This window comes from Panthera tigris, chromosome A1 (genome assembly GCF_018350195.1).
Source record: "Panthera tigris isolate Pti1 chromosome A1, P.tigris_Pti1_mat1.1, whole genome shotgun sequence".
Lineage (NCBI taxonomy): Eukaryota > Metazoa > Chordata > Mammalia > Carnivora > Felidae > Panthera > Panthera tigris.
The window spans coordinates 108,628,894-108,644,889 of NC_056660.1; the positions used below are offsets into that span (position 1 = coordinate 108,628,894).

General features: G+C 47.0%; 1 protein-coding gene across 6 annotated transcripts in view; it reads right to left on the minus strand.

Annotated features, from left to right (window-relative positions):
- The window catches only part of P4HA2 (prolyl 4-hydroxylase subunit alpha 2), a 38,146-nt gene extending 32,714 nt beyond the window's left edge, over positions 1–5,432 (minus strand). For 4 of the 6 annotated variants that reach the window (XR_006216685.1, XM_042983584.1, XM_042983573.1 and 1 more), the window contains exons 1-2: positions 1,453–1,533; positions 757–890 (exon numbers count right to left, since the gene is read on the minus strand). The gene's annotated coding sequence lies outside the window, so the exon portion shown is untranslated. Of the gene's footprint in view, positions 1–756; positions 891–1,227; positions 1,386–1,452; positions 1,534–5,411 lie in introns of those variants that run through there. The other 2 variants (XM_015540053.2, XM_042983577.1) reach the window with 2 other exon arrangements.
- Positions 5,433–15,996: the final 10,564 nt, after the last annotated feature.

The following is a 15,996-nucleotide window of genomic DNA, read 5'->3' on the forward strand; positions in this document are numbered from 1 at the left end:
CACCTAGACACTTCAGTGGCAGCTTAAACACAAGCCAAAGGACATCTTGGTGCATTAGTAGAGAACTAAATCATGAAACCTGTTGTTCCAGATGTGATCCAGGGTGAGAAGCAGCAGTAACTTGCAAAAACATTCTACACATTGTTAGGTGGACAGCAGATCTTGGCAAAATCAGGGACATGTGAGAATGTCCTCAGCTACAAATGATATCACCCAACCCTTGCTCTCAGAGCCAGGAACTCCTGAGAAAGGGCTGAGGCTATCAGGCCTCAGACGGTATACATTCAGAAACACATGCCTTAGGCTTCACCCTACAGCACAAGACACCAGTCTTGGTCTTGGGATGAACACTAATGTTGCACACCATCTTAAAGATGTCATATTAGAATACAAGGCCAGGGGCCCTACCTATGCTGTCCTGAAGTTGGAAGTGCCCTGATCCAGGCTCATGCTGAGGCAAATCCAAATGCAGGGCACAGTACCAGGCACTGTCCTCTCACTTCAAACTGTGGTGGTCAGGGCCCATGGGCAGCTATCCCCTTAAATGTCCCTTCCCTCATCACCTTGCCTCTTCTAGAGTATACAGGTCTGCTCCCACTCACACGGGTTGTTCCTCTGTCCAGGTTACCCTTATTCAGATTTCTTCTGACCACTCCAGCTCATAAGTCACCTCCTCCAGGAAGCCCTCTGGCCTGACACATCCTGCCCTCTACCAAGGACCCACAGCCTGATGCTCCCTCCTAACACCACACTTACCACACTGTTTTGGACCTGGACTTTCCCAGTCTTCAATCTGTCTGCTGCACTGAGCTAGCAACTCCTTGCAGTTTCTGACACACCGAAGGGTCCGTTTCAATTAGTTAACTAGTTACCAGAGGTCCACGCAGCTTCTGAGGAAAAATAACGCAGGTTGGAAACAGAGGTCTATGGGGGGGAAAAAACTGTTCTCAACCAACAGCCTGTTTCATGGGTACCAAGGTGGACCCCGCCGGGCTAAAGCCAGAAACTCCCATCCCTTTGGAGGGAGGAAGGCGGACCTCGCTAACTTTAAGCGGCCCCCCGGGGCTCAGCCGAGGGCACCGCCTCTGCCTCCAACCTCTGGCCGCACTCGGGGCCAGGCCTCCCGTTGCCGTTCCCGGGGAGCCTGCCGAGGCAGGGCGGCCAAGTTCTCCACCCCGCCCGGCTCGGCGCGGACGCCCAGGGACCGGCAGGAAGGGCGCCGCTGACCTCACCACCCTGAGCTCGGGGAAGCGGCGGGACAGGAACCCAGACGGGAGGAGAAACAGGGCGGAGGGCTCCGGGCTGCGGCCCGAATTGCGCTGCGGGAAGCGGGCTGCGCGACCCCCGGCCCCCAACTCCCGGCCCCGCGCCGGCAGCACTCACGGCCCGACGACCCCGGCCCGCGCGCGAGCCCAGCCGCGGACCCGGCGGCCGAGCGGGCAGGGCGCTCACCTGGACACGCGCCGCTCCCGGCGTTTCCAGAACCTCCCGCGGCGGCGCCCGGCCCGCTCGGCGCCTCCTCCCGGGGCGGCTCCGCCTCCCGCCGCGGCCCGGCTCCGCCCGCTTGAGCCGCCGCCACGTCCCCACCTCCCGCCCCCAGCCGGCCGGCCGGGGCGCTGGCTCTGCGCCCGGACAGCTTCGGCCGGGGGTCTTCACCGCCAGCGACCCCCGGGAAGGTCTGGGCTGCCAAGCCCGCCGGAGCCGGGAGCCGAGAGCCAAAGAGCGGGCTTTGGGTCGGGCGGGAGCCGCGATCTGCGCCCTTCATGCCGCCGGCCGCTCGCCGCACGTACGCCGCGCCCGCCTCCCCTCGCCCCGCTCCACCTGCGGGACTCGGCCCTCCCTCCTTCCCAGTCCCTGGGCGGCTGCAGAAGGGCCCGCGACCCGATCCTGGCGCCGAGGAGGTGGGGAACGCCCCCCACCCCGGGCGGACTTCCCCGGCTGGGCTCCTGCCCTTCTCCTCCGTGGTCCTGCTGGGCGCACGGGCTCCTGCTGCCCGCCCACCCCGCCCCCATCATCACCACCCTCAGGTTGGGGGGGAGGGGGGACACCCGGGTCCGGGCCAGGCAGGCTATCGGGGGAGCGGACGGACCAGTGGAGAAGACCTTGAAGAAAACGAGGGACCCGGGGTCCACCCACAGGGCCAAGCTCCCAAAGGGATTCAGCCTATCCCCAGCTCCTGTGTCAAGCATCCTCCTGGTGATTACCTGTGGGTGATGGGTTGATGACAAGGGGACCAATGAAAGACTGAGGTGGCTGGGGTAGTATATTGGGGCCAATTCTTGGTTTGCCCAAACCCCTTCATACAACAGGGACCCAAAACAGTGGACACCGCATTTACCTAGTCCCGTCTGGGAAGGAATGAGGGCTGGGATGCGGCAAATCTCAGCCTGAGTCCGAGGAGGCCCTGGCGGACAAGCAGGTTCCCACGCCTGCTCTGTGAACCTTCCTGGTCATGAATGAGGGGAAACACGGTCTGAGAATCTCATCAGGGAGCTAGCCCAGAGTGGGAGGTACCCAGCCTCCCCGCCCAGGCTGTGTGGGGATATTCCCTATGGCACTCTGTCCAGGCTGGCAGCCCAGACCTGGGGAAGGCACGAGCACACACATAGAACTACACATAAAATACGGAACAAGCCACTGTTCCGGCCTGCGTCAGCAGCCAGCCAGAGCCTAGCTAAAACCAAACAGAAACCTTCCTGCATCTGCTACATCCTGTTATGCCACAGGAGCCCCCCTCTATCCAGATTCGCCCATCCTCTTCCTGCTCTCAGGAGCTTGCCCTGTGGATCATGCCTTCTCTCTCCTGAGCGTTCAGCCCCTCCATCTCAACTGAATCCTTCCCTTGACCTATAAGTAGGTGTAACCCTTTACTGTGGAAACAAAACCCCCATTCGACTCCACCAGCTACTGCAGTGTCTTCTCAACTCCAGCAAAATACCTGAAAACAGTGGTGTTTCAATCCTTGTCCTCACTTCTCCCCCCCCCCCCCCCCCCCAGGCTCTTACAGCAGGCCTTCTGGTATCCTTACAACACCAAACCAGGTCCCAATAAACTCTATAACTTCCAAGTCTCAGAATTCAATAGTCTATCTTCAGTTCTCATCTGCCAAAGCCCCCAGCCACATTTGACTCCCCTGCAGTGTCTGACCACTGCCTCCTTGGAACACTTGTTTCCCTTGGTTTCCACCACCCTCTCTGGCCACCACCGCCCCATCTTCTAACCTCCCAGTACATCTTCCTCTCCCCCTCTCCTCATTAGTCCATAAAGTTTGGGGGGTCCTTAAAGCTCAGGTCTAGGTACCCTACTTTCCTCCTCTCTAATTTCTTCCTTTACACAGGTGACTCACTTCTCTACACTTGCCCTGAATCCCAAGCTCCAGACTCCTATAACTACCTGCTGAGTCTATGTCTCCAAAGGAGTGTCCACAGGCACTTCATTCACAACATGCCCAATACCGAATCCCAGCTCTCTCCCTTCTCCTTTTCACACCACCCACATTCTAATTCCCTGCTTCACTGAAAGAGCCACCCTCCATTGGGTACCTAACCAGAAGCCTGGGAATCACATCTCCCTCTGCCTTGCCCCCAGACGTTATCTTTCCAGGTCTCATGTCCATTCACTTTGGCCACCTAAATCTCTCTTCAATCCATCCACACTGCAGCTACAGCAATCACCTCAAAATTCAGGTCTGAACCCATCACCCTCAGCTTAGTAAATGACATTGTTCTTAAGAAAAATCCCAAAGGTGGTCTGTAAGGCCCCACATGGTTTGGCCCTTGCTCACTTCTCTAGTCACACTGACCTTCCTCCCATCCCTCTAACTGACCATTCTCTCCTCACCACACTCCCAGGCCTTTGCACATGCTTTTCTTTTTGTGTAGAAAAATTTCCCTTCTCTCCAATTCAATCTTTCACATCCCCTTAGAGGGATTTGCCTCACATCCCTAATCAGGTCAAAACCTCCTTTAACAGCCTCTCATGCTCTGAGCACTTTGTAACACTTGCCACAGTTGATATAATTGAATGATTGTTTGATTAATGTCTGTCTCCCCACTGGCCCAGGGCCTCCAGGAGAACACAAACTGTATATTTTTGCCCATTACCATATTCTCAGCTCCATTCAAAGAACTGGGCTCAATAAATATTTGCTGACTATACGAAGGGATGGGTGTCTTCTTAATGCCTTGCTCCATCACACACCAGTAGTGAAAGGTCTGGCCAAATCCTCCACAGGACGTTAGAGTCCTGGACCCCACTCATTCTTCATTCCTTATAAAGATACTTGGTACTGAATTTAGGGACCACCTAGGTAATCAAGATGATCTCATCTCATGATTCTTAACTTAATTACATCTGTCAAGTTTTTCTAAATAAGTTCGTACTCACAGGGTCCAGGTATTAGGACATGGTCATATCTTTTTAGGGGCCACCGTTCAACCCACTGCATCTGACATTCTCTCATGTCCTCCAGGGACTACTGGCTGTGGGGTAAATCTATGACTCTGAGTTCTGAATCTCTAGCCCAGGCCCACGCCAGACTCACATAGCCTTTTATTTGCAGCCACTTGATAGGTGAATTATCTCCCCACACCCTACCCATACCCCTGAACTGTTTCCGCTCCAGCATTTTCTATATCTCAGGAAATGAAATGAACACCTTCCAGTCATTTCTATTTTCTTCCCCCCCCCCAACATTCCTCCATTACAGATGTTACCTGGGGGACTAGACTTGTCTGCCCACCACCACCATCCCAAGGGAAGGACCTAGTGTCTCTCCAGAAGGGATGTCAAAAATATTCACACTGTGGGGCGCCTGGGTGGCTCAGTCACTTAAGCATCCAACCTGAGTTCAAGTCATGATTTCGCAGTTCATGAATTCAAGCCCCACATCAGGCTCTGTGCTAACAGCTCAGAGCCTGGAGCCTACTTCGGATTCTGTGTCTCCCTTTCTCTCTGCCCCTCCCCCACTCATACTCTGTCTCTCTCTCAAAAATAAACATTAAAAAATTTTTTTAAAAACCCATGCTGGGTAGATAGGTAACTGGATGACCGGTGTGTGGACGCACGGCTTCCCTCTAAACAGAGGCCTCCTCAGCCTGCCCCTGACCTCCCCCATTTACCTGTGATCTCTGGGTAAAGTGATGGGGATAGACTCCACTGCTTGGTGCTGAGGTCTCACTGATGACTCTTGCAGACCCTGGCAACCACCACAGCAACTGTGGTGGCCTGGCCAGGATTTATGAGCACCTGATCCTTCCATAAAATTCCCCAGAGCGGGGGCTCCCAGGGTCAACCAATGCTTCACAAAGGGTACTGCGTATGTTGATACACATCTGTGCATTGCAGCACATTCAGCAGACAGCTGTCCACTGGTTTCTGAGACCACCACCCTCCACACTCCAAGTTCTTACCTTCAGGCAACTGAGGAAAGACTGGGTGTGTCCCAATTGACCAGTACTTGACTCAAGGTCAACTACAGGAGGCTGGAGGTGCAGCTTAAGTGGGGCCACCTAGTGGTGGCCCTACGGCTTCAGAAATAGGGCCTCCCAGGTAGTCTGGTGCACGTCCAGCTTGGTGTATGACCCTGGAAAAGGGAAAAAGAATCTGGCAGAATCGCCGGGACTCTGTGGCCTGCCCTGGACAGGGCCAAGTAGATCCCCAGAAACTACTCCCCAAATCTCTGAGTCCTTTCAGTGCATGCAAAAAATAAGACTGGCCCCATAGAATGTCCCCTCCCAGCTCCCTCTCCCATGGACCCCTGCAGCTCAAAACAGCAGAGCCAGCAAGAGCTGGGCTGTCATTACAGGGTGGAGAGAGGCATCCCAGGGCCTTCAGAGCTGTAATTACCCAGCAGGTCTAGGGCAGGCCCTTATGATAGAGACAGCAGGCTTCGACTTCGGCTTCTCTCCTCACTGTACCCTCCTTTCTTCTATCTTTGGCAAGAAGCTTCAGCTAGTGTAAATGCCCGGAGGGCCAGGAGTTAGCTAGGTACGGTGCTTATAAATCCTGATATCTTGATATATAGAGATAAAGCACACTTTTCGAAGTTATTATTATTGTAACACAGAAGCCCCTCATTCCTCACCCCCCAGCCTTGACTCCAAATGGAGACTGTGTGGACATTAGGGATGAGTGAGGATGATGTGAGGGGTGGGATACCTATTGGACACCTGAATTAACTACTGACTAAAAGGCTGAAAGTTCAGTAGTTTTGCTATTTTTTTAGGCCTTTTCAAAATGTCAGGAAGTCAGTTGAGCAGAAGGTAGGGAGAAATGAAAGGTGAGGTTGCAGAAGTCCCAGGGGCAGATCACCTGGGTGGAGCATTTTGGATTTAGGAAAAGCACCCTGGCTGTCTGTTGTGGAGGAGGGAGGAGGAGGGGCAGAGCCTGGAGGTGATAGGGAGGGAGCTGGTGCAGAGTCTAGATGACAGTTGATGGTGACCTGAACTGACAAGTGGCAATGCATACAGGGAGAAGTGGGCAGACTTTTTTTTAATGTTTATTTATTTATGAGAGAGACAGAGAGACAGAGAGAGAGATGGCATGAGCGGGGCAGGGGCAGAGAGAGAGGGAGACAGAGGATCCCAAAGCAGTCTCTGCCCTGACAGCAGTGAGACCGATGCCGGGCTTGAACTGAGGAACTGTGAGATCATGACTCGAACAAAAGTCAGGCACTCAAACAACTGAGCCACCTAGGCACCCCAAGAAGTGGGTAAATTTAAGAATTATAAAGAGAGGGGCGCCTGGGTGGTTCAGTCACTTAAGCCTCCGACTCTTGATTTAGGCTCAGGTCATGATCCCACAGTTCATGAATTCAAGCCCTGTGTCAGGCTTTGCCCTGACAGCATGGAGCCTGCTTGGGATCCTCTCTCTCTTCTCTCTCTCTCTCTGTCCCTCCCTTGCTTGTACACACTCTCTCTCTCAAAATAAATAAATAAACATTAACAAAAAGAATTATAAAGAGGTAAAATACAAAGGGCTGTGTACATTCGCTCATTTATTTATTCAACAAACATTAAATGTTCTGCTCCCTACTCTGAGCTCTTTTTTGGGGATGAGGACCTGCTTCTCATCCAGAGTGAGGTGAAGGCTTTTCACCCTTGGCTTGCTCTCCTCTGCTTTCAGAACAGGCCCTGCTGAAGGGAATCAGCGGCACCCCCAGACGACACAAGAATAGGGAGCAACTTGGCTGCCCAATAAGAACACACCAGCACACTTTGAGGTTGCAGACTGACATGGAATCTTAATCACAATGTCTGGATTCCTTAATCGCCAGACTCCTTCCACCATAAGGAAACCACCCATTTAATGATGGTTTCAACACTAACGCACTAATGCCGCCCTTCCCCTCCCTGTTCCTTTTATCCCTGCCCCCTTATTTTTCAATGCATGCATTGTTATAGTGATAGATGCTTGTAAGCACCTTATATCCTTTTTGGAGTGAGATGGGTATCAGTGAATCCACCTGTGAGTCGCCCTAGCTCAGTCTAGTTGTGCAAATTCTGTACTGCATAAGTCTGGGGCTCCCTTCGCATCATAGATGTTATAGATTTGCATATTCATTACAACTTTCCAGTAGATAAAAAATAAAGTGAAATGAAAAGGGTATCCTTTGCTAATATGCACAAAATCACCATATGCTTTTGTACATCTACTTCCATCCATATAATCAATCATAGGAGCCAGAGTCACCCATGTGGTTGAGGGCTGCTTATACCTGCCTCAGAGACCCCAACCTCTCCTGTGGGCTCTCTCCTGCTCTCCACTATCCTGCCTGTATCGGGTCTGCTTGTGACTCTGACTCTCCCCCAGTCCCTTGAGTAGACACGATCGTCCAGACATGTTGAGGAGCCCTCTCTTCTGCCCCTATGGGACACAGCCCAGGACTCTGACCTACCTACCACAGACAGGCCAGAGCACCCGTTCCTTTAGAGGCCCTGACTAGCTGACACATCACACATATTCTAATGCACCTGTATCCCACATAAGTGCATTCTACTTTTTTATGTTTTAAGTTTATGTATTTATTTTGAGAGAGAGAGAGAGAGCATGAGTAGGGGAGGGACAGAAAGAGTAAGAATGAGAGAGAGAGAGAGAGAGAGAGAGAGAGAGAGAGAATCCCAAGCAGGCTCCACACTGTCAGCACAGAGCCCAACTTGGGGCTTGATCCCAAGAAACATGAGATCATTACTGAGCTGAAAACAAGAGTTGGTCGCTTAACCAACTGAGCCACCCAGGCACCCCCAGCATGAGTACATTTTATACTTACCCAGCAGGGACATGGCTAAGCCACAGTGAACTGGTTTCTATGACACACTACTACATTTGCTAGCACTTAGTATTTATATTTTCTTTTTTGTAGTTTTCCACATTTTTTTCTGTCTCCAACATTTGCATGAACCTATGAGATGCTTGATGATCCTTGTGCCTCTCGCATATAAAAGACACAACAGGGGAGCCTGGGTAGTTTAGCCCGTTAAGAATCCAACTCTTGATTTCAGCTCAGGTCATGATGCCAGGGTCGTGGGATAGAGCCCTGCATTGGGCTCTGTGCTGAGCATGGAGCCTGCTTGGGATTTTCTCTCTCTCTCCCTCTGCCCCTCCCCTGCTCCAGAGTGCGCGCACGCTCTCTCTCTCTCAAATAAAAAATAAACATTAAAAAAAAAAGACACAACCTGGCCACAGCTTTTGGTGGGAAGGTCCTTACCCACTAGACACACAGGCGCGCGCGCGCACACACACACACACACACACACACACACACACACACACACACAGGAATGTGCATGCATGCACAAGCTGTGGAACTTGGCCTCTCACATAAGGAAAACATCCTGTGCTCTGTACTCTGGCTCTGCCGGTAATCTTGACTCTGACTCAGAACCTGATGTTGACTTTGAACCAGAATCTGACCTTATCCCTGATCCTGAACCAGCCAGGTACGGCTTGGAATCAGGCAGATGTCCACCTCCATCATCTGCAGGTATCAGATCCCAAAGGAGAACAGGAATGGCTTGGACAAGGAGTCTCCCTGGTTGAAGAGTAAGTAACCCAGGTGGTAAAGGTGGAAAGCTGGCTTTCCCACAATGACAGGACCATCAGACACTCTGCAGCTTCAGCAGTCTTAGAGGTAAACAGTGTTCTCTCACCCCAACAGCTCGAGGCCAGGCTGTTCCCCGACCCTCAACAAGATCTGGGATTTTCTCTGTGCTCCATCCTGGGACAGCAGCAGTTATCTGCGTGCCCAGGCAAAGACACACGGAGCCTCAAAACCCTTTGGGGAAATTCTGCTGCTCTGGTCCTGCCCAGAGAGTGCCATCTGCAAAAATGAGGATGGCCAGCAGAGGGTGCCTGGAGCCCACCATGGGACACCCAGTTAGAGAAGCAGTTAGTCTCAGTCTCTACAAAAAGCCCCTCAGGGCCTGATCCAGTGCCCTATCCCTCCAAACAAGGTTTAACCAGGACCCTTGCTTAGAGCTACATATATAAGCATGAGCAACTGGGATAGATACAGCTGTTTTCATAAAGAATGACCAATGCTATGACCCCTAGTGGCGGGAAAGGCAGGAAGGATGTTGGGAGGGTCCCAAACCCCTTATTTAGCCACGTTGTGACCAGAGCCCTTCAAAGCCAGTTAACTAACAGCTTTACAGGAAGCTCAGGGCATAGGAGCCAGTAGACCTAAAGAAAAACCAAAGGCTAGTAGCATAATGAAGTTAGATAAGGAGACGTGGGAGGTGACTGACAGGACTCTGGACATACCTACAATATTCTGGTTTCTGTTGAAATGAGCCCTTGGAGGAGAGGAGCTAGAGAAGTAGGAATGGGCAGTCTGTATCTGGGTTCCTCTGATGCTCTAAGGGGCTTCTATGATTGGGCAGTTCACATGGAGCACTTTCCCTGTACCAAATGTAACTAACACTTGACAGACTTGCACAACTTGTGCTTGCCCCTCCAGATCTGTCTCTCTCTCCTCCTCGCCCCTGCTCTGTGCTCCTGGCAGCTGACCTCCGTGGATGACATCAAGAGGTTCTCCTGCCCTGTGACTTCTAGTTGGGTCCAACTAGACCCAATGGGAGTACCAAGGAAAGATCAGCCAGAGGGAGGAAATGGACTTTTGGGAAGTTGCCTGCACTCATGAGCCTGGCCCAGCAACCTGTCTAACCTCAGGATTGTCTTGGAGCTGCCCTAGCCATGCTAAGGAACAGCCACGCCCATCTGCTCCAGAAGGGCTTCCAACACTAGGTCGCTCAGCGTGAGTCCTCAGAAGCCCTACATCCTCACTCACCCATATTGAGTCAGTCAAACATTTGCTGGCACCCCCTCTGGGCCAGTGCTGGGTGCTCAGGAACACAGACACAGACATGAGTCTGATAAAGGCCCTGCCCCTACAGATCTTATGGGGGAGAACAGGGAGCTGGGACTCAGATAGGGAAACTGACAGTGAGTCCCTGGGCTGAGGGAGTCTGCAGAAGGGGCATGTCACTTGCTGAGTGGTCAGGTGAGGAAGATAGGGTGTGGGTCTCCCCAGGTACTCAGCCAAGGGGAAGGCTGGGTGTTCAGAAGACAGAAGGAGCAAAGACTGCGGTGAAGGAATGGTTAATTCACATGGCAGCCTATGGTGGCCAGGCAGGGTATCATTCCACCCACTGGCAAGTCAGTATCCCCTGCTTAAACTTCACAGATCCCACTAGCAAGGGCGGGGGTGGGGGTGGGGGGGAATGACATAGGAAGCCAGTGCCACTTTAAACTTTTATTTAAAAACTTACTTATTGGGGCACCTGGGTGGCTCAGTTGGTTGGGTGTCCACCTCTTGATTTTGGCTCAGGTCATGCTCTTGAAATCGTGGGATTGAGCCCCACGTCAGACTCCACACTGACAGCATGGAGCCTGCTTAGGATTCTCTCTCTCCCTCTTTTCCTCCCCTGCTCTCGCATACTTACTCTCTCTCTCTCTCAAAATAAATAAATAAACATTAAAAAGTAATAAATAAAAAACATTAAAAAATAAAATAAAAAAGTAAAAACTTATTAAGGGGCATCTGGCTGGCTCAGTTGGTAAAGTATACAACTCTTGATCTCAGGGTCATGGGTTCAAGCCCCACACCTGGGTAGAGGTTACTTAAAAAAATTGTTTTTAACTTACTTATTAAGATATAATTAGGATATAGTAAACTGTATTTTAATACACAACTCAGTGTGTTTTACATTCATATAAATTCATGTAACCACCACCTAGATCAATATATAGACTATTTCCCAATACCAGAAGTCTCCCTTATGCCCCATCAATCAATAAAGCTTGCCAGAGCTGACCACTATTCTTTCTTCTATCAACTTTGACCATTTTTTTTTGTCAGATTTTGAACTTTATACAACTGGAACTTTACAGTATATACTTTTGTGTCTGTTTCTTATACTCAGCTTTATGGCTGTGATAGCCATGCATCTTGCCATTTGTGACAGTATATCATCCTGTGTCACTGCTATGTAGTATTTTATAGTTTGAATATACCATAAGTTATCCATCCTATGGTTGGTAGACATTTGGGCTGTTTCCAGTTTTGAATTATTTTACATAAAACTGCTTTTCATATGTTCACACATGTCTTGTAGCAGAAATAAACACTCATTTATGTTGAGTATAATCAAATTCCAGGAATGGAACTGCTGGGTCATAGGATATGCATATATTTAGCTAGAGTAGCTACTTCCAGTCATTTTTTCTAGATGGTTGCACAAATTACACTCCCAGCTGCAATGTATGAAAACTCCAGTTACTCCATATCTTTGCCAATATTTGGTATTGTTAGCCTTTTCTTTTATTTTTATCCTTTGTTTTTTCCTTCTCCTCTTCCCTTCTCTTCTCTTCTCTTCTTCTCTCCTAGTGCATAACTCTTATTCCTAGGACGCATCCCTCTCTCCTAGGGTGTGATTCTTCTGGGAGGGACTCAGCTGAAAACCTGGGTGTTTACCAAAGACACTTCACCTTGGCAGAACATGAATTCCAATTTGTGTCCCTAACATGTTGAAGCTGCTAGAACTATTGCTCAGTTCTTTACCCTCAAGCTGCTGTTTAGAAATAGGCCAATAAATTCAAAAGAATTTGTTCACTGGGCTCCTTCTCTGATATATCCTCCTTTCCACAGTCCTCTGTCCCTAAGTCCTAGTCTCTTTGGCATTCCTGAACTCCAACCTCCCTATCCCCAGTCTGGTAAGACTCATGCTTTCTGCTCGGTCTTCACTCCCACCCGTGCAACCATGTATGAAACGCCCCCAGAGAAAATGCCAGGGTAAATGTGGAACTCACTGCACATTATTCCCTTTATTCAAGGACCATAATCCTTCAATTCTTACCTATACTGGTTGTTCTCCAATGCCCTCAAATATTAGTTTTATATATCTTGTCCAATTTTCATAGTTGTTTTTGGCAGGAGGGTTAATACAGCTTACCATTATGACCAGAAATAGAAACTTTATTCAGTATAATTCTGATGACAGATTAGAAAAAACTGGAAATAGGTAAGCCCCTAGTGGCCCAGCTGCTTTCACTAAATCTTAGATGCTTACACATGTGGCATCTGATTCACATCCTGAATTAGAGCTCCCTATTTTCCTTTCCTTTCCCTTCTTCTTTTAAACTTTTATTGGATTCCAATCATGACTGAGTAATTGGTAATAAACTTACTTCCCTAATGTAAACAACTATAAAACTAGATAAGACATTTATAGCAACTGATTACAGGCATTAGACATCAAATAGCCTTCATCCTTGAGAAGGAAAACACAAGGTGAATTCCACATTCACTAAAGTTCTTTGCCTGAGGCACTTTCCAAACTACAGTAGAGAGAAGTGGACCCCAAATGGTTCAGTGGTCTCACTGAGTAGAGGAAACAGATATCAAAGATAAGAGATGATGAATTGGCTGAATTTTTGGGGCAGGGCATCAAAGAGAAGGTAACCACATGGAGAAGGAGCACTAGAAATATGAATAGAAGTTGTCTTGAGATTTTGTCTAAGTTGCACATGTGCAGGGAAAGGATTCATGAGGACTGGTGGCTTAAAAACTCTGGGTTTGAGAGAGCCAAAGCATAAGAGATCTTAAAAACTGAGAACAAACTGAGGGTTGATGGGGGATGGGAGGGAGGGGAGGGTGGGTGATGGGTATTGAGGAGGGCACCTTTTGGGATGAGCACTGGGTGTTGTATGGAAACCAATTTGACAATAAATTTCATATATTGAAAAAAAATAAATACATAAATAAATAAACATTTCAAAAAATTAAAAGAAAAACTCTGGGTCTGTGTGGTGCCTGGCTGACTAAATCGGTGGGCCAAGTGACTCTTGATGTTGGGGTTGTGAGTTTGAGCTCCATGTTGGGTATGGAGACTACTTAAAAAAAAAAAAAAAAAAAAAAAAAAAAAAAAACAACAACAACAACAACAAAAACTATAGGTCTATGAAGTAATGGGGATTCTAGAAGCCACACAGTGATAAGACATGTTCTGGCCAGCCAGAGTGGAAAGACTTTGCTGAATACCCTGAACATTTAATTAAAATCATAGAAAGTCCTTGTCTTAGGAATAGAACTATTCTAGCCATTTTGTATGCCCTACTTTACACTCACCTTAACAAAGCCTAAAATCAAGCCTCAACAGGATCATATCAAGCCTTAAGTAAATTTACTGCCTAACAAAACAAACTCAATGTTCTGTAAAGGAGACAGCATAATCCGGACTCTCAACAATTCCCAGAATACAATCAAATATTGCCAGGCACGTGAAGAAGCAGGAAAATGTAATTCATAACCAGAGAAAAAATAACGAATAGAAACAGATCCAGAGATAATAGAGATACTGGAATTAGTGGATGAGAACTTTAAAACAGCTATTGTAATATATCCAAGAATTTTAAATGCCAAGATGTATATAATAAATATACAGATGAATCATCTCAGCAGAAAAATGAAAATTAAAATTTTACTAGATAGGCTTAAGAGTAGACAGGACACTGAAAAAAAAATATTTCAGTGAACTTGAAGTCAAGTCAATAGAAACTATCTAAATGGAAACACAGGGAAACATACAATAGAAAGAAAAAGAGCTAAAAACAGAAAACAAACAAGCAAACAAAAAACAAGAGAACCTCAGTGAAATGACATTGAGACAATATCAAGCCATCTAATATACATAAAAGTGGAGTCCCAGAAGAGGAGAGATTGAAGCAAAATTAAAAAGAAAAAAAAGGAACTGAAATTCTAAATTTGGTTGTAAAAATTTTTAACTCACCATTGCAAGAAGTTTAGGATTATAAAACCCCAAATGGGATAAAGACAAAGGAAACCACACCTAGGTGTACTATAGCCAAAAATCTTAAAACCAAAGACAACATCTTTAAAACAATGAAAAAACACATTACATTAAGAGAAACAATGATAAAGATTACTATTTTCCTTTCATCAGAAATAAAGAATGCCAAAAAATGTGGAAACAAAGAATGATATATTAAATATTAAACATGCTAGGAAGAAAAAAAAAACCAACCTAGAATTCCATATCCAGAGAAATAATCTTTAAAAAGGGAAGGAGAGGAGCATCTGGGTAGCTAGGTTGGTTGAGCCCCCGTCTCTTGATTTTGGCTCAGATCATGATTCCAGGGTCAAGCAACTGAGCCTCACATCTCCTGGGGCTCTGTGCTGAGCATGGAGCCTGTTTAAGATTCTCTCTCTCCCTCTGCCCCCCTATTCCCTCGTGCGCACATGCATGCATGTGTGTGCGTGCTCTCTCTTCCTCTGATTAAATAAATAAGGAAGGAGAAATAAAGATATTTTTAGATTAATTAAAAGAAAGCTGAGAGAATTCATCATCTGTGGACCTGCACTACCAGAAATTATTGAGGCTGAAAAGAAGTGATACGTGACAGAAATTTGGCTCTAAAAAAAGGAACAAAGACTATCAGTAAATATAGTAAGTAAATATAAAATGGGTTTTTTCTTAAATTATTTAAGAAAACTTAGCAAAAATAGTAACTATGTATACAGAGTTGATAACCTTTGTAGAAGTTAATGTACCAGGACACTTACATTAAGGAAGAGAGGAAAAAAAGGAAGTATGCTATTGCAAGGTTCTTACATTATATAAGAAGCAATGTTTATCCTTCATTCCCTGCCTTTATTTTCCATTTTATTATCCTCATTCCTCTACTTACAAATACAATACAAGTTTATTTATATAAAATTACTATTAAAAAATAAAACTTAATCAAAATTCAAAATTAAAATACTTAACAGAAAATGTATATTTCCCAAAGTGCTATTGTCAGCAACTAACAACTATCAAGAGTTTACAGTATGTTTCTGATACTTTTTATCCATATGTAATAGGAAAATATATTTAATATGTTTACCTTGATGAAAAAGATGTTTATTATAAAATTATTTATCTATATTTTCTACCAGCCCTTGTGTTTAAGTATACAAAAAAATAGTTTATAAAAATACATTGGAAATATTGTAAATCATTTTGTGAGTCATTTTATAGTGTGGAGAAGTATATAGTATGTAGGATTATCACCATTTAAAAAAACTTTTTTTAATGTTTATTTATTTTTTAGAAACTGACTGAGTGCACGTGAGGGAGGGGCAGAGAGGGAGACAGAATCTAAAGCAGGCTCCAGGCTCTGAGCTCTCAGCCTGACATGGGGCTCAAACCCATGAACCATGAGATCACGACCTGAGCCAAATTCAGACACTTAAGTGACTGAGCCACCCAGGCACCCCGGATTATAACCATTTTTTTTGTGTGTGTAGATAATAAATGTCCCCAACCTGATTTACTGAATAAACTACTCCTTATCCTCTGAATTAAGATGTTTCCTTTATCACTTACATTGAGCTCCCCTTTTGTTCTCCTGATGTATTTTTTCCTGTGGTTCCACCACATTCTAAACTACTTTAGCTTTATCACTCACTTAGATGCCTATAAGGACAAATCTTAG